At 42.5% G+C, this 22,224-nt stretch overlaps 1 protein-coding gene across 1 annotated transcript in view; it reads right to left on the bottom strand.

The window, feature by feature from the left end:
* Positions 1-22,224, bottom strand: part of PTK7 (protein tyrosine kinase 7 (inactive)) — a 182,889-nt gene that overhangs the window by 12,726 nt on the left and 147,939 nt on the right. The gene's annotated exons all lie outside the window — the stretch shown is intronic.

Here is a 22,224-nt window from a genome sequence, read left to right as displayed (position 1 = left end):
AGGTATGCCGGGCTTTTCCCACTCCTTATTCACTATGTCCGCCACCCGCTTGGGTATAGGAAAAGCGTCGGGGTGCACCGGAACCTCTAGGAACTTGTCCATCTTGCATAATTTCTCTGGAATGACCAAGTTGTCACAATCATCCAGAGTAGATAACACCTCAAGCAGTGCGCGGAGATGTTCTAATTTAAATTTAAATGTCACAACATCAGGTTCAGCTTGTTGAGAAATTTTTCCTGAATCTGAAATTTCCCCATCTGACAAAACCTCCCTCATGGCCACTTCAGATTGGTGTGAGGGTATGAAAGAACAATTATCATCAGCGCCCTCCTGCTCTTCAGTGTTTAAAACAGAGCAATCGCGCGCTCTCTGATATGTAGGCATTTTGGATAAAATATTTGCTATGGAGTTATCCATTACAGCCGTCAATTGTTGCATGGTAATAAGCATTGGCGCGCTAGATGTACTAGGGGCCTCCTGCGTGGGCAAAACTGGTGTAGACACAGTAGGAGATGATGTAGTATCATGTTTACTCCCCTCATCTGAGGAATCATCTTGGGCAATTTCATTATCTGTGGCAGTACTGTCCTTACTTTGTTTGGACGCTATGGCACAATTATCACACAAATTTAAATGAGGAGACACATTGGCTTTCATACATATAGAACATAGCTTATCCGAAGGCACAGACATGTTAAACAGGCTTAAACTTGTCAATAAAGCACAAAAAACGTTTTAAAACAAAACCGTTACTGTCTCTTTAAATTTTAAACAGAAAACACTATTACTGAATATGTGAAAAAGTATGAAGGAATTGTTCAAAAATTACCAAAATTTCACCACAGTGTCTTAAAGCATTAAGAGTATTGCACACCAATTTTCAGAGCTTTAACCCTTAAAATAACGGAAACGGAGCCGTTTACAAATTTAACCCCTATACAGTCCCAGCTATAGCCTTTGCTGTGACCTAACCAAGCCCAGAGGGGAATACGATACCAAGTGACGCCTTCTAGAAACTTTTCCAGCTACTTTCAGATCCTCACACATGCATCTGCATGTCTTGCTCTCAAAAACAATTGCGCAGTAATGGTGCGAAAATCAGGCTCAGCCTACAACTGGGAAGGCCCTTCCTGACTGGAAAAGGTGTCTAACATAGTGCCTGACGTTAAAAAAACGTTCCCCAAGTTTATAAATGTGAATTATCAGCATAAACATGTATAAAATGCCCAAATAAAGCAATTGATTTAGCCCATAAAAGTGTCTACCAGTTTTATAGCCCATATTAAGCCCTTTATTCTGTTTGCTTGACTAAGAAAATGGCTTACCGGTCCCCATGAGGGGAAATGACAGCCTTCCAGCATTACATGGTCTTGTTAGAAATATGGCTAGTCATACCTTAAGCAGAAAAGTCTGCTAACTGTTTCCCCCAACTGAAGTTACTTCATCTCAACAGTCCTATGTGGAAACAGCAATCGATTTTAGTTACTGTCTGCTAAAATCATCTTCCTCTCACAAACAGAAATCTTCATCTTTTTCTGTTTCAGAGTAAATAGTACATACCAGCACTATTTTAAAATAACAAACTCTTGATAGTAGAATAAAAAACTACAACTAAACACCACATACTCTTAACCATCTCCGTGGAGATGTTGCCTGTGCAACGGCAAAGAGAATGACTGGGGTGGGCGGAGCCTTGGAGGGACTATATGGCCAGCTTTGCTGGGACTCTTTGCCATTTCCTGTTGGGGAAGAGATATTCCCACAAGTAAGGATGACGCCGTGGACCGGACACATTAATGTTGGAGAAATGAGGCTCAGCCTACAACTGGGAAGGCTCTTCCTGACTGGAAAAGGTGTCTAACATAGTGCCTGACGTTAAAAAACGTTCCCCAAGTTTATAAGTGTGAATTATCAGCATAAACATGTATAAAATGTCCAAATAAAGCAATCGATTTAGCCCATAAAAGTGTCTACCAGCTTTATAGCCCATATTAAGCCCTTTATTCTGTTTGAGACTAAGAAAATGGCTTACCGGTCCCCATGAGGGGAAATGACAGCTTTCCAGCATTACATAGTCTTGTTAGAAATATGGCTAGTCATACCTTAAGCAGAAAACATAATTTATGCTTACCTGATAAATTTATTTCTCTTTTAGTGTATCCAGTCCACGGATCATCCATTACTTATGGAATATATTCTCCTTCCCAACAGGAAGTTGCAAGAGTCCACCCACAGCAAAGCTGCTATATAGCTCCTCCCCTAACTGCCATATTCAGTCATTCGACCGAAAACATGCAGAGAAAGGAAAAACCATAGGGTGCAGTGGTGACTGTAGTTCAAATGAAAAAATTACCTGCCTTAAAGTGACAGGGCGGGCCGTGGACTGGATACACTACAAGAGAAATAAATTTATCAGGTAAGCATAAATTATGTTTTCTCTTGTTAAGTGTATCCAGTCCACGGATCATCCATTACTTATGGAATACCAATACCAAAGCTAAAGTACACGGATGATGGGAGGGACAAGGCAGGTACTTAAACGGAAGTTACCACTGCCTGTAAAAAAAAACCCTTTCTCCCAAAAATAGCCTCCGAAGAAGCAAGGTATCAAATTTGTTAAATTTGAAAAAGTATGAAGCGCAGACCAAGACTCCGTCTTGTAAATCTGTTCAACAGAAGCCACATTTAAAAAAGGCCCAAGTGAAAACCACAGCTCTAGTAGAATGAGCTGCAATCCCTTCAGGAGGCTGCTGTCCAGCAGTCTCATAAGCTAAATGAATTATGCTTTTTAACCAAAAGGACAGAGAGGCTGCTGAAGTCTTTTGACCTCTCCTCTGTCCAGAATAGACAACAAACAAGGTGAACGTTTGATGAAAACTGTAGTAGCTTGTAAGTAAAACTTTAAAGCACAAACCACATCCAATATTGTGTAATAGACGTTCCTTCTTTGAGGAAGGATTAGGATACAAGCATGGAACAACTATCTCTTGAGTGATGTTCTTGTTAGATACCACCTTAGGAAAAAACCCAGGTTGGTACGCAGGACTACCTTATCCGTACGAAGGACCAGATAAGGAGAATCACATTGTAACACAGATAACTTGGAGACTCTACGAGTCGAGGAATTAGCTACCCAAAAGGAACTTTCCAAGATAAAGATTGATATCTATGGAACAAAAAAGGTTCAAACGGAACTTCTTGAAGAGCCTTAAGAACCAGGTTTAAGCTCCATGGTGGAGCAACAGTTTTAAACACAGGCTTGGATCTAACCAAAGCCTGACCAAATGCCTGAACGTCTAGAATACCTGCCAGACGCTGGTGCAAAAAAAATAGACAGAGTAAAAATCTGTCCCTTTTAAGGAATTAGCTGACAACCCTTTTCTCAAAAACATCTTGGAGAAAAGATAATATCCTGGGAATCCAGGCTTTACTCCATGAGTAACCCTTGGATTCATAACAATCAGATATTTACCTTTATCTATGTTCAATTTTCCTAGAGACAGGCTTTCATGTCTGTATTAAGGTATCAATGACTGACTCGGAGAAGCCATGCTTTGATAACATCAAGCGTTCAGTCTCCAGGCAGTCCATCTCAGATTGATTCTATTTAGATGGTTGAAAGGACCCTGAGGTAGAGGGACCTGTCTCAGAAGCAGAGACCGTGATGGAAAGGATGACATGTCCACCAGATCTGCATACCAGGTCCTGCGTGGCTACGCAGGCGCTGTCAAAAACACCAAAGCCCTCTCCTGCTTGGTCTTGACCTCCGAAGGAAATCCCACTCCCCCGGAAGAAAAGTCTGACGACTTAGAAAATCCACCTCCCAGTTCTCAACACCTGGGATATGGATAGCTGATAGACAAGAGTGAGTCTCTGTCCAGTGAATTATTGTAAGACTTCTAACATCACTAGGGAACTTCTGTTCCCCCTTGATGGATGATGTAAGCCACAGTCGTGTATATTGTGCGACTGAGAATGATGTACCTCAGAGTTGCTAACTGAGGCCAAGTCTGAAGAGCATGGAATATCACTCCCAGAATATTTATTAGAAGGAGGATCTCCTCCTAAGTCCACTATCCCTGAGCCTTCAGGGAGTTCCAGACTGCATCCCAACCTAAAAGGCTGGCATCCATTGTAACAATTGTCCCATCTGACCTGCGGAAGGTCATACCCTTGGACAGATGGACCCGACAGTCACCAGAGAAGAGAATCTCTGGTCTCTTGGTCCAGGTTCAACAGGGGGACAAATCTGTGTAATCCCCGTTCCTCTGACTGAGCATGCATAGTTGCAGTGGTCTGAAATGTAGACGTGCAAACGGTACTATGTCCCTTGCCGTTACCTATTAAGCCGATTTCATTCATGTACTGAGCCACCAAAGGGCGCGGATGGGATGAAAAACACGGCAGAAATTTAGAAACTTTGACAACCTGGACTCAGTCAGGTAAATTTTCATTTCTACAGAATCTATCAGAGTCCCTAGGAGGGAAACCCTTGAGATTGGGGATAGAGAACTCTTTCCTTGTTCACTTTCCACCCATGTGATCTCAGAAATACCAGTACTACGTCCGTATGAGACTTGGCAACTTGGATGTTTGACGCCTGTATCAGGATGTCGTCTAACTAAGGGGCCACTATGCCCCGCGGCCTAAGGGCCGCCAAAGTGACCCCAGAACCTCCATAAAGATTCTTGGGGCTGTAGATATCCCAAAGGAAAGAGCTACAAACTGGTAATGCCTGTCTAGAAAGGCAAACCTGAAAAACGTAGGTGATCTTTATGCATCACAATGTGAGGATAAGCATCCTTCAAATCCATTGTAGTCCTCTATTGACTCTCCTGGATCATAGTTAAGATGGTACGAATAGTTTCCATCTTAAATGACGGAATTCTGAGGAATTTGTTTAAGATCTTTAGATCCAAAATAGGTCTGAAGGTTCCCTCACCTTGGGAACCACAAACAGATTTGAGTAAAAACTCTGTCCCTGTTCCTCTCTTGGAACTGGATGGATCTCGTACACAATGTAAGAATGCCTCCTTTATCTGGTTTGCAGATAATTGTGAAAGGCGAAATCTCCCCTTTTTTTTAGGGGGGAATCTTTGAAATCCAGAAGATATCTCTGGGATATAAATTCCAATGCCTAGGGATCCTGGGCATCTCTTGCCCACGCCCGGGCGAAGAATGAAAGTCTGCCCCCTATAGGATCCGTTAACGGATAGGGGTCCGTTCCTTCATGCTGCCTTAGAGGCAGCAGCAGGCTCCTTGGCCTGCTTATCTTTGTTCCAGGTCCAATTGTCTCCAGACCGCCTTGGACTGAGCAAAAATTCCCTCTTGTTTTGCCTTAGAGGAAGTGGATGCCACACCTGCCCTGAAGTTTTAAAAGGCACGAAAATTAGACCTTTTTTGGCCCTTGATTCCCATCCTGAGGAAGGGCATGACCTTTTCCTCCAGTGATATAAGCAATAATCTCCTTCAAACCAGGCCCGAATAGGGTCTGCCCCTTGAAGGGAAGTTAAGTAGCTTATTTATTAAAGTCACGACAGCTGACCATGATAAAAGCCATAGCACTCTGCGCGCCAGTATAGTAAAAAATAGAATTCTTAGCCGTTAGTCTAGTCAAATGAACAAAGGCATCAGAAAACAAAGGAATTGGCTAGCATAAGCTTGTCAAATATATTCATCCAATGGAGTCGCTAACTGTAAAGCCTCATCAAGAGACTCAACCCATGACGCCGCAGCAGCAGTGACAGAAGCAATGTATGCAAGGGGCTGCAGGATAAAACCCTGTTGAATAAACATTTTTTATCCATTGGATCTAAAAAGCACAACTGTCCTCGCCAGAGGTAGTGGTACGCTTAGCTAGAGTAGAAACTCTTCTCTCCACCTTAGGAACTGTCTGCCAGAAGTCCCGTGTGGTGGTAACTATTAGAAAACATTCTTCTAAAAAATAGGAGGGGAAGAGAACGGCACACCTGGTCTATCCCATTCCTTATTAAAAAATTTTTTAGTAAACCTCTTTAGGTATTGGAAAAACATCAGTACACACCGGCACTGCATATTATTTATCCAGTCTACACAATTTCTCTGGCCCTGCGATTGTACACATTCATTCAGAGCAGCCAAAGCCTCCCTGAGCAACAAGTGGAGGTTCTCAAGCATAAATTTTAAATGTAGAAATATCAGAATCAGGTTAAATCATCTTCCCTGAGTCAAAAAAAAAAATAATCACCCACAGACTAAGCATATTGTGAGGTAGTATCATACATGGTTCTTGAAGCGTCTGTATGCTCTGTATCTACCCCCAGAGCTATCTGCTTTCCTTTAATTTCAGGTAGTCTGACTAATACTGCTGCCAGAGTATTATTCACCACCTTTGCCATGTCTTGTAAAATAAACTCTATGGACGCCCTTGATGTACTTGGCGCCATTTGAGCGTGAGTCCCTGAAGCGGGAGTCGAAGGGTCTGACACGTGGGGAGAGTTAATCGGCATAACTACCCCCACGACAGAATCCTCTGGTAAAATAAACGCTATGGGTGCCCTTGATGTACTTGGCGCCATTTGAGCGTGAGTCCCTAAAGCGGGAGTCAAAAGGTCTGACACGTGGGGAGAGTTAGTCGGCATAACTACCCCCACGACAGAATCCTCTGGTGATAATGTTTTTAAAGACAAAAAATGATCTTTATTGTTTAACATGAAATCAGTACATCTGGTACACATTCTAAGATGGGGTTCCACCATGGCTTTAAAACATAATGAACACAGAGCTTCCTCTATGTCAGACATGTTAGAACAGACTAATAATGAGACTAATAAGCTTGGAAAACACTTTAAATCAAGTTAACAAGCAAATATATAAAACGTTACTGTGCCTTTAAGAGAAACAAATTTTGTCAAAATTTGAAAAACAGTGAAAAAAGGCAGTAAAACAAACAAAATTTTTACAGTACATGTAATAAGATAACAGAGCATTGCACCCACTTGCAAATGGATGATTAACCCCTTAATGCAAAAAACAGATAAAAAAACCGACATAGACGTTTGTAAAAACAGACACAACAAAACTGCCACAGCAGAGCTGTGGATTACCTTCCCTATAAACGATTTTGGAAGTCTTTTTAGCCCTTTAGAAATGTCCTGTAGTATTCATGGGACTGCTGAGGGAATCTGGATAATTCATTTTGTAATTTTAACTGCGCAAAAAAGCGCTAAATTAGGCCCCTCCCACTCATTACAACAGTGGGAAGCTTCAGTTAACTGTTTCTATGCAAAATTTAAGCCAGCCATGTGGAAAAAACTTAGGCCCCAATAAGTTTTATCACCAAACATATGTTAAAAACGATTAAACATGCCAGCAAACGTTTTAAAACACATTTTTATAAGAGTATGTATCTCTATTAATAAGCCTGATACCAGTCGCTATAGCTGCATTTAAGGCTTTACTTACATTACTTCGGTATCAGCAGTATTTTCTTAGTCAATTCCATTCCTAGAAAAATATTTTACTGCACATACCTTATCTGCAGGAAAACCTGCACGCCATTCCCCCTCTGAAGTACCTCACTCCTCAGAATGTGTGAGAACAGCAAATGGATCTCAGTTACGTCTGCTAAGATCATAGAAAAACGCAGGCAGATTCTTCTTCCAAATACTGCCTGAGAAAAACAGCACACTCCGGTGCCATTTAAAAATAACAAACTTTTGATTGAAGAATAAACTAAGTATAAATCACCACAGACTCTTACGACCTATCTATGTTGAGGCTTGCAAGAGAATGACTGAATATGGCAGTTAGGGGAGGAGCTATATAGCAGCTTTGCTGTGGGTGGACTCTTGCAACTTCCTGTTGGGAAGGAGAATATATATTCCATAAGTAATGGATGATCCGTGGACTGGATACACTTAAGAGAAAAGTCTGCTAACTGTTTCCCCCAACTGAAGTTACTTCATCTCAACAGTCCTATGTGGAAACAGCAATCGATTTTAGTTACTGTCTGCTAAAATCATCTTCCTCTCACAAACAGAAATCTTCATCTTTTTCTGTTTCAGAGTAAATAGTACATACCAGCACTATTTTAAAATAACAAACTCTTGATAGTAGAATAAAAAAACTACAACTAAACACCACATACTCTTAGCCATCTCCGTGGAGATGTTGCCTGTGCAACGGCAAAGAGAATGACTGGGGTGGGCGGAGCCTAGGAGGGACTATATGGCCAGCTTTGCTGGGACTCTTTGCCATTTCCTGTTGGGGAAGAGATATTCCCACAAGTAAGGATGACGCCGTGGACCGGACACACCAATGTTGGAGAAAAAATCTTCTCACAGGTGGTCTTATTTGGAATCCTATTTGATACCCTTGAGAGACAATACTCTGAATCCAATGATTTTGAACAGAATCTGCCAAATGTTTTGGAAAAAACAAAATTTATGCTTACCTGATAAATTTATTTCTCTTGTGGTGTATCCAGTCCACGGGTTCATCCATTACTTGTGGGATATTCTCCTTCCCAACAGGAAGCTGCAAGAGGACACCCACAGCAGAGCTGTCTATATAGCTCCTCCCCTAACTGCCACCCCCAGTCATTTGACCGAAGACAAGCAAGAAAAAAGGAGAAACTATAGGGTGCAGTGGCGACTGTAGTTTAAAAATAAAAAACACCTGCCTTAAAATGACAGGGCGGGCCGTGGACTGGATACACCACAAGAGAAATAAATTTATCAGGTAAGCATAAATTTAGTTTTCTCTTGTTTTAGGACACGAATGAAGGGAGGGACAAGGAAGGCACTTAAACGGAAGGCACCACTGCCTGTAAGACCTTTCTCCCAAAAATAGCCTCCGAAGAAGCAAAAGTATCAAATTTATAGAATTTAGAAAAGGTATAAAGCGAAGACCAAGTCGCCGCCTTACAAATCTGTTCAACAGAGGCCTCATGTTTAAAAGCCCATGTGGAAGCTACTGCTCTAGTAAAATGAGCTGTAATTCTTTCAAGAGGCTGCTGGCCAGCAGTCTCATAAGCTAAGCGTATTATACTTCTTAGCCAAAAAGAAAGAGAAGTTGCCGAAGCCTTTTGGCCTCTCCTCTGTCCAGAGTAGACAACAAACAAAGCAGATGTTTGACGAAAATCCTTCATAGCGTGTAAATAAAACTTTAAAGCACGAACCACATCAAGATTGTGTAATAGACGTTCCTTCTTTGAAGAAGGATTAGGACATAGTGAAGGAACAACAATCTCCTGATTGATATTCTTATTAGATACCACGGTTTGGTACGTAACACTACCTTATCTGCATGGAAATCAGATAAGGGGAATCACATTGTAAAGCAGATAACTCAGAAACTCTTCGAGCCGAGGAGATAGCTACTAAAAACAGAACTTTCCAAGATAAAAGTTAATATCTATGGAATGCAAAGGTTCAAACGGAACCCCTTGAAGAACTTTAAGAACTAAATTTAAACTTTATGGCGGAGCAACAGGTTTAAACACAGGCTTGATCCTAACTAAAGCCTGACAAAACGCCTGAACGTCTGGAACCTCAGCCAGACATTTGTGCAAAAGAATAGACAGAGCGAAAATCTGTCCCTTTAAGGAACTAGCTGACAAACCCTTCTCCAATCCTTCTTGGAGAAAAGATAATATCCTAGGAATCCTGACCTTACTCCATGAGTAACCCTTGGATTCACACCAATGAAGATATTTACACCATATCTTATGATAGATTTTCCTGGAGACAGGCTTTCGAGCCTAAATTAAGGTATCAATGACCGATTCGGAAAACCCACGCTTTGATAGAATCAAGTGTTCAATCTCCAAGCAGTCAGACGTAGAGAAATTAGATTTGGATGTTTGAAGGGACCTTGAAGTAGAAGGTCCTGCCTTAGCGGCAGAGTCCATGGTGGAAAGGATGACATGTCCACCAGATCTGCATATTAAGTCCTGTGTGGCCACGCAGGGGCTATCAAGATCACCGAAGCTCTCTCCTGCTTGATCTTGGCAATCAGACGAGGGAGCAGAGGAAACGGTGGAAACACATAAGCCAGGCTGAAGGACCAGGGCGCTGCTAGAGCATCTATCAGCGCTGCCTTGGGATCCCTGGACACCATGAGATCCAGTTCAGGTTTGCCCCAAAGTTGGATCAACTGGGCAAATACCTCCGGATAGAGCTCTCACTCCCCCGGATGAAAAGTCTGCCGACTTAGAAAATCCTCCTCCCAGTTCTCTACTCCTGGGATATGGATAGCTGAGAGATGGCAAAAGTGAACCTCTGCCCATAGAATTATCTTTGAAACCTCCAACATTGCCAGGGGGCTCCTTGTTCCCCCCTGATGGTTGATATAGGCTACAGTCGTGATGTTGTCCGACTGAAATCTGATTAACCTGACCGCAGCTAGCTGAGGCCAAGCCTGAAGAGCATTGAATATGGCTCTTAGTTCCAGAATGTTTATCGGAAGGAGGGCCTCCTCTTAAGTCCACGAACCCTGAGCCTTCAGGGAGTTCCAGACTGCACCCCAGCCCAGAAGGCTGGCATCTGTCGTTACTATTGTCCATTCTGGCCTGCGGAAACTCATTCCCTTGGACAGATGGACCCGAGATAGCCACCAGAGAAGAGAATCCCTGGTCTCTTGATTCAGATTTAGTAGAGGGGACAAATCTGTGTAATCCCCATTCCACAGATTGAGCATGCAAAGTTGCAGTGGTCTGAGATGTAGGCGGGCAAACGGAATTATGTCCATTGCCGCTACCATTAATCCGATTACCTCCATACACTGAGTCACTGACGGACGAGAAATGGAATAAAGAGCACGGCAGGAAGTTAGAAGTTTTGACAACCTGACCTCTGTCAGATAAATCATTTCTACTGAATCTATCAGAGTTCCTAGGAAGGAAACTCTTGTGAGAGGTGAGAGAGAACTCTTTCCTTCGTTCACCTTCCACCCGTGAGACCTTAGGAATGCCAGAACAATGTCCGTATGGGACCTGGCGATCTGAAAAGTTGACGCCTGTATCAGGATGTCGTCTAGGTAAGGGGCTACTGCTATACCCCGCGGTCTTAGAACCGCCAGAAGGGACCCTAGAACCTTCGTAAAGATTCTTGGTGCCATGGCTAACCCGAAGGGAAGAGCCACAAACTGGTAATGCCTGTCTAGGAAGGAGAACCTGAGAAACTGATGATGATTCCTGTGTATCGGAATATGTAGATAAGCATCCTTTAAATCCACGGTAGTCATATATTGACCCTCCTGGATCATAGGTAGGATGGTTCGAATAGTCTCCATCTTGAAGGATGGGACCCTGAGAAATTTGTTTAGGATCTTGAGATCCAAGATTGGTCTGAAAGTTCCCTCTTTCTTGGGAACTATAAACAGATTTGAATAGAAGCCCTGCCCCTGTTCCTCCTTTGGAACTGGGTGGATCACTCCCATAACTAGTATGTCTTGAACGCAATGTAAGAATGCCTCTCTCTTTATCTGGTTTGCAGATAATTGTGAGAGATGAAATCTCCACTTTGGAGATGAAGCTTTGAAATCCAGAAGATATCCCTGGGATACAATTTCCAACGCCCAGGGATCCTGGACATTTCTTGCCCAAGCCTGGGTGAAGAGAGAAAGTCTGCCCCCCACTAGATCCGGTCCCGGATCGGGGGCTACTCCTTCATGCTGTCTTAGAGGAAGCAGCAGGCTTTTTGGCCTGTTTCCCCTTGTTCCAAGCCTGGTTAGGTCTCCAGACTGGCTTGGACTGGGCAAAATTTCCCTCTTGTTTTGTAGAAGAGGAAGATGAAGCTGCGCCACTCTAGAAGTTTCAAAAGGAACGAAAATTAGTCTGTTTGGTCCTTAACTTGTTGGACCTATCCTGGGGAAGGGCGTGGTCTTTTCCTCCAGTAATATCAGAAATTATCTCCTTCAGTCCAGGCCCAAATAGGGTCTGCCCTTTGAAGGGGATATTGAGAAGTTTAGACTTTGAAGTGTGTCCAGGATTTAAGCCATAGCGCCCTACGTGCCTGAATGGCAAAACCTGAATTTTTAGCCGTTAGCTTGGTTAAATGAAAAACGGCATCATAAATAAATGAATTGGCTAACTTAAGAGCTTTAAGCCTGTCAAGGATATCATCCAACGGGGTCTCTACCTGTAAAGCCTCCTCCAGAGACTCGAACCAGAAAGCCGCTGCAGCAGTGACTGAGGCAATGCATGCAAGAGGCTGGAGAATAAAACCTTGTTGTATAAAGATTTTCTTAAGGAAACCCTCTAATTTCTTATCCATAGGATCTAGGAAAGCACAACTGTCCTCGACAGGAATAGTTGTACGCTTAGCTAGGGTAGAGACTGCTCCCTCCACCTTAGGGACCGTCTGCCACAAGTCCCGTGTAGCGGCATCTAAAGGAAACATTTTCTTAAAAGCAGGAGGGGGAGAGAACGGCACACCTGGTCTATCCCATTCCTTAGTAATAATTTCTGAAAACCTCTTAGGGATTGGAAAAACATCAGTGTAAACAGGCACTGCAAAGTATTTGTCCATTTTGCACAATTTCTCTGGGACTACAATGGTGTCACAGTTATCCAGAGTCGCTAAAACCTCCCTGAGCAACACGCGGAGGTGTTCAAGCTTAAATTTAAATGCTGTCATTTCAGAGTCAGACTGAAGTAACGCCTTCCCTGAATCAGAGAAGTCACCCACAGATAGAAGCTCTCCTGCTTCAACTTCTGCACATTGTGAGGGTATATCAGACCTAGCTACTAAAGCGTCAGAGAGCTCTGTATTTGTTCTAGCCCCAGAGCTGTCTCGCTTTCCTTGTAACCCTGGCAGTTTGGACAATACCTCTGTGAGGGTATGATTCATAACTGCCGCCATGTCTTGTAAAGTAAACGCATTGGACGCGCTAGGTGTACTTGGCGTCCCTTGAGCGGGAGTTATAGGTTCTGACAGGTGGGGAGAGCTAGATGGCATAACCTCCCTTTTGTCAGTCTCAGAAACCTCAGGTGATAAATCTTTAAAAGCCATAATATGGTCTTTATAACTTATAGAAAGGTCAGTGCATTTGGTACACATTCTAAGAGGGGGTTCCACAATGGCTTCTAAACATAATGAACAAGGAGTTTCCTCTATGTCAGACATGTTAAACAGACTAGTAATGAGACCAGCAAGCTTGGAAAACACTTTAATAAATGTGAAAAAAGCAATAAAAAAACGGTACTGTGCCTTTAAGAGAAAAAAACTACCACATAAACTGCAAAATAGTGAAAAAAAAAGTAGTAAACTCTACGAAATTTTTACAGTGTGTATAAGAGACTAAAGCAGCATTGCACCCACTTGCAAATGGATGATTAACCCCTCATGCCGAAAAACAAATTAGAAAAACATTAAACCTGTTAAACAGTCAAACACACTGCCACAGCTGTGCTGTGGCTCCTACCTGCCCTTAATAACGATTTTTGCAGGAACAAAACCCTCTATAGAGGTCCTATAAGCCAGAGGACTCCTTCAGGGAAGCTGGATGTCTTAGACTGAAAACGAAAATAGGCCCCTCACATCATGCACTCAAAGTCAGAGGGCCTTCAAAAAGTACTCCTAGGAGTAATCTAACAAGCCATGTGGAAATTAGGAACCAAATAAAGATTTATCACCCTCAGAGAAAAAACGTTTTTATTTATAAATTATGCAAACGTTTTTACACTAAGTAATATAGGTATTAACATGAATATTATCCCTTTTTGCAAGCATGATCCCAGTTGTTGTTAAATCACTGTATCAGGCTTACCTTAAATATACAAGGCACTGTCAGCATTTTCTAGACCTTATCTCTCTAGAAAAAAATATACTGAGCATACCTCAAAGCAGGCAATCTGCAGACCGTCACCCCAACTGAAGTTTTCTTTCCATACTCTTCAGTTATGTGTGAGAACAGCAATGGACCTTAGTTACAAACCGCTAAGATCATCAAACCTCCAGGCAGAATTATTCTTCTAATTTCTGCCTGAGAGTAAAACAGTACAACGCCGGTACCGTTTAAAAATAACAAACTTTTGATTGAAGGTAAAAACTACACTAAGTCACCACATCTCTCTTGATACTTCCTTTCTTGTCGAGAGCTGCAAGAGAATGACTGGGGGTGGCAGTTAGGGGAGGAGCTATATAGACAGCTCTGCTGTGGGTGTCCTCTTGCAGCTTCCTGTTGGGAAGGAGAATATCCCACAAGTAATAGATGAACCCGTGGACTGGATACACCTTTACAAGAGAAATTTTAATCTGCCCCCCACCAGCTGAGCTGGAATGAGGGCCACACCTTCATGCAGACTTAGGGGCTGGCTTTGGTTTCTTAAAAGGCTTGGCTTTATTCCAACTTGAAGGTTTCCAATTGGAACCAGATTCTTTGGGGGAAGGATTGGCTTTGTTCCTTATTCTGTTGAAAAGAATGAAAACGATTAGAAGCTTTAGATTTACCCTTAGGTCTTTTATCCTAAAGGCAAAAAAAACTCCCTTCCCTCCAGTGACAGTTTAAATAATTGAATCCAACTGAGAACTAAATAAATTGTTACCTTGGAAAGAAAGAGATAGTAATCTAGACTTAGATACCATGTCAGCATTACAATATTTAAGCCACAAAGTGCTTCTATCTAAAATAGCTAAAGACATAGATTTAACATTCATTTTGATGATATAAAAAATAGCATCACAGATAAAATGATTAGCATGTTGAAGCAAGCTAACAATGCTAGACATATCAGAATCTGTTTCGCTAAGCTTTTCAACCAAAAAGCTGATGCAGCTGCAACATTAGCCATGGATATAGCAGGCCTAAGAATATAGCCAGAAAATAAATAAGCTTTCCTTAGAAAAGATTCAAGTTTCCTATCTAAAGGATCCTTAAAAGAAGTACTATCTTCCATAGGAATAGTAGTACGTTTAGCAAGAGTAGAAAGAGCCCCATCAACTTTGGGGATTTTTTCCCAAAACTCATATCTAGCTGCTGGCAAAAGATAAAACTTCTTAAACCCAGAAGGAAGAATAAAAGTACCACCAGGCCTATTCCATTCTTTAGAAATCATATCAGAAATAGCATCAGGAACTCGAAAAAACCTCTGGAATAACCACAGGAAGTTTGTAAACAGAATTTAAACGTTTACTAATTTTAGTATCAAGAGGACTAGATTCCACAATATCCAAAGTAACCAACACTTCTTTTAATAATTTACAAATATACTCCATTTTAAATAAATAAGTAGATTTGTCAGTGTCAATATCTGAGGTAGGATCTTCTGAATCAGATAGATCCTCAGAGGAGGATAATTCAGTATGTTGTCTGTCATTTGAAATTTCATCAATCTTATGAGAAGTTTTAAAAAACAGAATTTATGTTTACCTGATAAATTTCTTTCTCCAACGGTGTGTCCGGTCCACGGCGTCATCCTTACTTGTGGGATATTCTCTTCCCCAACAGGAAATGGCAAAGAGCCCAGCAAAGCTGGTCACATGATCCCTCCTAGGCTCCGCCTACCCCAGTCATTCGACCGACGTTAAGGAGGAATAATAGCATAGGAGAAACCATATGGTACCGTGGTGACTGTAGTTAAAGAAAATAAATTATCAGACCTGATTAAAAAACCAGGGCGGGCCGTGGACCGGACACACCGTTGGAGAAAGAAATTTATCAGGTAAACATAAATTCTGTTTTCTCCAACATAGGTGTGTCCGGTCCACGGCGTCATCCTTACTTGTGGGAACCAATACCAAAGCTTTAGGACACGGATGAAGGGAGGGAGCAAATCAGGTCACCTAAATGGAAGGCACCACGGCTTGCAAAACCTTTCTCCCAAAAATAGCCTCAGAAGAAGCAAAAGTATCAAACTTGTAAAATTTGGTAAAAGTGTGCAGTGAAGACCAAGTCGCTGCCCTACATATCTGATCAACAGAAGCCTCGTTCTTGAAGGCCCATGTGGAAGCCACAGCCCTAGTGGAATGAGCCGTGATTCTTTCGGGAGGCTGCCGTCCGGCAGTCTCGTAAGCCAATCTGATGATGCTTTTAATCCAAAAAGAGAGAGAGGTAGAAGTTGCTTTTTGACCTCTCCTTTTACCTGAATAAACAACAAACAGGGAAGATGTTTGTCTAAAATCCTTTGTAGCATCTAAATAGAATTTTAGAGCGCGAACAACATCCAAATTGTGCAACAAGCGTTCCTTCTTTGAAACTGGTTTCGGACACAGAGAAGGTACGATAATCTCCTGGTTAATGTTTTTGTTAGAAACAACTTTTGGAAGAAAACCAGGTTTAGTACGTAAAACCACCTTATCTGCATGGAACACCAGATAAGGAGGAGAACACTGCAGAGCAGATAATTCTGAAACTCTTCTAGCAGAAGAAATTGCAACTAAAAACAAAACTTTCCAAGATAATAACTTAATATCAACGGAATGTAAGGGTTCAAACGGAACCCCCTGAAGAACTGAAAGAACTAGATTGAGACTCCAAGGAGGAGTCAAAGGTTTGTAAACAGGCTTGATTCTAACCAGAGCCTGAACAAAGGCTTGAACATCTGGCACAGCTGCCAGTTTTTTGTGAAGTAACACCGACAAGGCAGAAATCTGTCCCTTCAGGGAACTTGCCGATAATCCTTTTTCCAATCCTTCTTGAAGGAAGGATAGAATCCTAGGAATCTTAACCTTGTCCCAAGGGAATCCTTTAGATTCACACCAACAGATATATTTTTTCCAAATTTTGTGGTAAATCTTTCTAGTTACAGGCTTTCTGGCCTGAACAAGAGTATCGATAACAGAATCTGAGAAACCTCGCTTCGATAAAATCAAGCGTTCAATCTCCAAGCAGTCAGCTGGAGTGAAACCAGATTCGGATGTTCGAACGGACCCTGAACAAGAAGGTCTCGTCTCAAAGGTAGCTTCCAAGGTGGAGCCGATGACATATTCACCAGATCTGCATACCAAGTCCTGCGTGGCCACGCAGGAGCTATCAAGATCACCGACGCCCTCTCCTGATTGATCCTGGCTACCAGCCTGGGGATGAGAGGAAACGGCGGGAACACATAAGCTAGTTTGAAGGTCCAAGGTGCTACTAGTGCATCCACTAGAGCCGCCTTGGGATCCCTGGATCTGGACCCGTAGCAAGGAACTTTGAAGTTCTGACGAGAGGCCATCAGATCCATGTCTGGAATGCCCCAAAGTTGAGTGACTTGGGCAAAGATTTCCGGATGGAGTTCCCACTCCCCCGGATGCAATGTCTGACGACTCAGAAAATCCGCTTCCCAATTTTCCACTCCCGGGATGTGGATAGCAGACAGGTGGCAGGAGTGAGACTCCGCCCATAGAATAGTCTTGGTCACTTCTTCCATCGCTAGGGAACTCCTTGTTCCCCCCTGATGGTTGATGTACGCAACAGTCGTCATGTTGTCTGATTGAAACCGTATGAACTTGGTCCTCGCTAGCTGAGGCCAAGCCTTGAGAGCATTGAATATCGCTCTCAGTTCCAGAATATTTATCGGTAGAAGAGATTCTTCCCGAGACCAAAGACCCTGAGCTTTCAGGGATCCCCAGACCGCGCCCCAGCCCATCAGACTGGCGTCGGTCGTGACAATGACCCACTCTGGTCTGTGGAATGTCATCCCTCGTGACAAGTTGTCCAGGGACAGCCACCAACGGAGTGAGTCTCTGGTCCTCTGATTTACTTGTATCTTTGGAGACAAGTCTGTATAGTCCCCATTCCACTGACTGAGCATGCACAGTTGTAATGGTCTTAGATGAATGCGCGCAAAAGGAACTATGTCCATTGTCGCTACCATCAACCCGATCACTTCCATGCACTGAGCTACGGAAGGAAGAGGAACGGAATGAAGTATTCGACAAGAGTCCAGAAGCTTTGTCTTTCTGGCCTCTGTTAGAAAAATCCTCATTTCTGAGGAGTCTATAATTGTTCCCAAGAGGGGAACCCTTGTTGACGGGGATAGAGAACTCTTTTCCACGTTCACTTTCCAGCCGTGCGATCTGAGAAAGGCCAGGACGATGTCCGTGTGAGCCTTTGCTCGAGGAAGGGACGACGCTTGAATCAGAATGTCGTCCAGGTAAGGTACAACTGCAATGCCCCTTGGTCTTAGCACAGCTAGAAGGGACCCTAGTACCTTTGTGAAAATCCTTGGAGCAGTGGCTAATCCGAAAGGAAGCGCCACGAACTGGTAATGTATGTCCAGGAATGCAAACCTTAGGAACCGATGATGTTCCTTGTGGATAGGAATATGTAGATACGCATCCTTTAAATCCACCGTGGTCATGAATTGACCTTCCTGGATGGAAGGAAGGATAGTTCGAATGGTTTCCATCTTGAAAGATGGGACCTTGAGAAATTTGTTTAAGATCTTGAGATCTAGGATTGGTCTGAACGTTCCCTCTTTTTTGGGAACTATGAACAGATTGGAGTAGAACCCCATCCCTTGTTCTCTCAATGGAACAGGATGAATCACTCCCATTTTTAACAGGTCTTCTACACAATGTAAGAACGCCTGTCTTTTTATGTGGTCTGAAGACAACTGAGACCTGTGGAACCTTCCCCTTGGGGGAAGTCCCTTGAATTCCAGAAGATAACCCTGGGAGACTATTTCTAGCGCCCAAGGATCCAGAACATCTCTTGCCCAAGCCTGAGCGAAGAGAGAGAGTCTGCCCCCCACCAGATCCGGTCCCGGATCGGGGGCCGATATTTCATGCTGTCTTGGTAGCAGTGGCAGGTTTCTTTGCCTGCTTTCCCTTGTTCCAGCCTTGCATTGGTCTCCAAGCTGGCTTGGCCTGAGAAGTATTACCCTCTTGCTTAGAGGACGTAGCACCTTGGGCTGGTCCGTTTTTACGAAAGGGACGAAAATTAGGTCTATTTTTTGCCTTGAAAGGCCGATCCTGAGGAAGGGCATGGCCCTTACCCCCAGTGATATCAGAGATAATCTCTTTCAAGTCAGGACCAAACAGCGTTTTCCCCTTGAAAGGAATGTTTAGTAGCTTGTTCTTGGAAGACGCATCAGCCGACCAAGATTTCAACCAAAGCGCTCTGCGCGCCACAATAGCAAACCCAGAATTCTTAGCCGCTAACTTAGCCAATTGCAAAGAGGCGTCTAGAGTGAAAGAATTAGCCAATTTGAGAGCATTGACTCTGTCCATAATCTCCTCATAAGGAGGAGAGTCACTATCGAGCACCTTAATCAGTTCATCAAACCAGAAATATGCGGCTGTAGTGACAGGGACAATGCATGAAATGGGTTGTAGAAGGTAACCCTGCTGAACAAACATCTTTTTAAGCAAACCTTCTAATTTTTTATCCATAGGATCTTTGAAAGCACAACTATCCTCTATGGGAATAGTGGTGCGTTTGTTTAAAGTAGAAACCGCTCCCTCGACCTTGGGGACTGACTGCCATAAGTCCTTTCTGGGGTCGACCATAGGAAACAATTTTTTAAATATGGGGGGAGGGACGAAAGGAATACCGGGCCTTTCCCATTCTTTATTAACAATGTCCGCCACCCGCTTGGGTATAGGAAAAGCTTCTGGGAGCCCCGGCACCTCTAGGAACTTGTCCATTTTACATAGTTTCTCTGGGATGACCAAATTTTCACAATCATCCAGAGTGGATAATACCTCCTTAAGCAAAATGCGGAGATGTTCCAATTTAAATTTAAAAGTAATCACATCAGATTCAGCCTGCTGAGAAATGTTCCCTAAATCAGTAATTTCTCCCTCAGACAAAACCTCCCTGGCTCCCTCAGATTGGGTTAGGGGCCCTTCAGAGATATTAATATCAGCGTCGTCATGCTCTTCAGTAACTAAAACAGAGCATCCACGCTTACGCTGACAAGGGTTCATTTTGGCTAAAATGTTTTTGACAGAATTATCCATTACAGCCGTTAATTGTTGCATAGTAAGGAGTATTGGCGCGCTAGATGTACTAGGGGCCTCCTGAGTGGGCAAGACTCGTGTAGACGAAGGAGGGAATGATGCAGTACCATGCTTACTCCCCTCACTTGAGGAATCATCTTGGGCATCATTGTCATTATCACATAAATCACATTTATTTAAATGAATAGGAATTCTGGCTTCCCCACATTCAGAACACAGTCTATCTGGTAGTTCAGACATGTTAAACAGGCATAAACTTGATAAGAAAGTACAAAAAACGTTTTGAAATAAAACCGTTACTGTCACTTTAAATTTTAAACTGAACACACTTTATTACTGCAATTGCGAAAAAACATGAAGGAATTGTTCAAAATTCACCAAACTTTCACCACAGTGTCTTAAAGCCTTGAAAATATTGCACATCAATTTTGGAAGCTTTAACCCTTAAAATAACGGAACCGGAGCCGTTTTAAGCTTTAACCCCTTTACAGTCCCTGGTATCTGCTTTGCTGAGACCCAACCAAACCCAAGGGGAATACGATACCAAATGATGCCTTCAGAAGTCTTTTATCAGTATCAGAGCTCCTCTCACATGCGACTGCATGCCATGCCTCTCAAAAACAAGTGCGCAACACCGGCGCGAAAATGAGACTCTGCCTATGCTTTGGGAAAGCCCCTAAAGAATAAGGTGTCTAAAACAGTGCCTGCCGATATAATTATATCAAAATACCCAGAATAAATGATTCCTCAAGGCTAAATAAGTGTTAATATCAATCGATTTAGCCCAAAAAATGTCTACAGTCTAAATAAGCCCTTGTGAAGCCCTTATTTACAATCGTAATAAACATGGCTTACCGGATCCCATAGGGAAAATGACAGCTTCCAGCATTACATCGTCTTGTTAGAATGTGTCATACCTCAAGCAGCAAAGGACTGCAAACTGTTCCCCCAACTGAAGTTAATGCTCTCAACAGTCCTGTGTGGAACAGCCATGGATTTTAGTTACGGTTGCTAAAATCATTTTCCTCATACAAACAGAATTCTTCATCTCTTTTCTGTTTCTGAGTAAATAGTACGTACCAGCACTATTTGAAAATAACAAACTCTTGATTGAATAATGAAAAACTACAGTTAAACACTAAAAAACTCTAAGCCATCTCCGTGGAGATGTTGCCTGTACAACGGCAAAGAGAATGACTGGGGTAGGCGGAGCCTAGGAGGGATCATGTGACCAGCTTTGCTGGGCTCTTTGCCATTTCCTGTTGGGGAAGAGAATATCCCACAAGTAAGGATGACGCCGTGGACCGGACACACCTATGTTGGAGAAAGACCTTTTACGTTTATTACAAGGTAGGATGGCAGACAAACCCTTCTGAAATGCATCAGCAATAAAATCTTTAATATTCACAGGGATATTATGTACATCCGATGTTGAAGGAACAACAGGCATTGTACTAGTACTGATGGATACATTCTCTGCATGCAAAAGCTTGTCATGACAACTGTTACATATTACAGCTGGAGATATCTCCACAAACTTACAACAGATACACTAAGCTTTGGTAGAACTGTTATCAGGCAGCAGTATTCCAACAGTGGTTTCTGAGACAGGATCAGATTGAGACATCTTGCAAATATAAGAGAAAAAAAAAATTTTTTTTTTTTTTATCAATTTCCTTATATGGCAGTTTCAGGAATGGGAAAAAAAATGCAAACAGCATAGCCCTCTGAGCATAAAAAAAGAGCAAGAGGCATATAAGAAGTGGGGTTTAAATAATTATTTGGCGCCAAGAATGACACACAACGGAAATTAAATTTTTTTGGAGCTGACAACTGGAAATGATGCAACTCTGTCATGGCAGACGCATACTTGTGTAAGGAAACCTGGCGTCAACTAAGACATCGGAACCTTCGCAACCAAAAAAATTTGCGCCAAGGAGGACGCAATAAATATATGCATTTTGCGATCTCTCAAGCCTAATTTTGCCCGCGAAATTAATGAAAAAGCAGTCAATTTTGAAAAAAACAAAAACAAAACAAACTATACCCCAGGTAAGAAAAAATAACGTCCTAAATATTTTTCCCAATTTAGTCTGCAAAAGGAAATATACATAAACCTGACTCATGGCAAATATGAGTACAATACATATATTTAGAACTTTATATTAATGCATAAAGTGCCAAACCATAGCTGAGAGTGTCTTAAGTAATGAAAACATACTTACCGAAAGACTATAGCAGATAGCCAAACTAGTACTGAAACAGTATCAGTAGAGGTAATGGAATATGAGAGTATATCATCGATCTGAAAAGGGAGGTAGGAGATGAATCTCTACAAACGATAACAGAGAAC

Source organism: Bombina bombina, chromosome 4, assembly GCF_027579735.1.
Source record: "Bombina bombina isolate aBomBom1 chromosome 4, aBomBom1.pri, whole genome shotgun sequence".
In the NCBI taxonomy this organism is placed as follows: Eukaryota; Metazoa; Chordata; class Amphibia; order Anura; family Bombinatoridae; genus Bombina; species Bombina bombina.
This window is presented reverse-complemented; position numbering and strand designations above follow the sequence as displayed.